The sequence below is a fragment of the Hippocampus comes genome, unplaced genomic scaffold (assembly GCF_001891065.2).
Source record: "Hippocampus comes isolate QL1 unplaced genomic scaffold, H_comes_QL1_v1.1 scaffold696, whole genome shotgun sequence".
Lineage (NCBI taxonomy): Eukaryota > Metazoa > Chordata > Actinopteri > Syngnathiformes > Syngnathidae > Hippocampus > Hippocampus comes.
Window position 1 is genome coordinate 1 of NW_017805423.1, and position 891 is coordinate 891.

The 891-nt window shown below is 44.2% G+C and overlaps 1 long non-coding RNA gene across 1 annotated transcript; it reads left to right on the forward strand.

The window, feature by feature from the left end:
- The first annotated feature begins 394 nt into the window (after positions 1–394).
- Positions 395–685, forward strand: LOC109518284 (uncharacterized). Its single transcript, XR_002168700.1, has 2 exons — positions 395–563; positions 641–685. It is a non-coding gene; the product is annotated as an uncharacterized LOC109518284 (long non-coding RNA).
- The last annotated feature ends 206 nt before the right edge of the window (positions 686–891 follow it).

The window sequence follows — 891 nt, forward strand, 5'->3', positions numbered from 1 at the left end:
ATTGTACTTACAAGACACTGTACTTATGAAATGTCTGAAAGATGAAGTGCAACGCTAATGTACTTAAAAAGTTGCTTAATAAATGTACTGCATTCATAAAAGGTAAAGCCACTAAGTAACATGGAACGTTTCAATATTAAATTCAATCGCTCTGCCTGGACCACCAGAGGGCGCCCAAGTACCACTATTATCTATACTAGGCTTTGAGAACCTATCCTCTACAGTTGTTTTAAGATAAGAAAACAAAATACAGGAGCTGCTGGAAAGGCAGCCACTCACGCGGCGCCATCTTGAAGTCAAAATAACACAACACAACACATAGGACACAGACAGTCGTGCAATCTTCACCACTTTCCTTCATGTCTTTATATCAGTAACCTTCACATGTGTAAGAATTTGTTTCTCCTTTTTTCCCCCCCTGTAGTATGAATGGCGCGCTTGCCTTTGTGGATACGTCCGACTGCACTTTGATGAACATAGCAGAGCACTACATGGCCTCCGATGTGGAGTGGGACCCCACTGGACGCTATGTGGTCACCTCAGTCTCCTGGTGGAGCCACAAGGTACCGTGACACCTTCTGCAAAACAAGCCCTGTTCCTGATCTTCACATGCTGTCTTTTTTTTTTTTCGTTCTTGTAGGTGGACAACGCTTATTGGCTGTGGACATTCCAGGGTCGCCTTCTTCAGAAGAACAACAAGGACCGCTTCTGCCAACTGCTTTGGAGACCCCGACCCCCGAGCCTGCTCGGTGCAGACCAGATCAAGGTAGGATTTTTGACCAAGTGTTTTTTTTTTTTTTTTCTATATTTTATGTGACCGTAACTGTACAGCGGCGTCCTTGGTTTATTATGGACTTTTTTTTCTGGCAGCGAACAAACCTCGGAAGATGC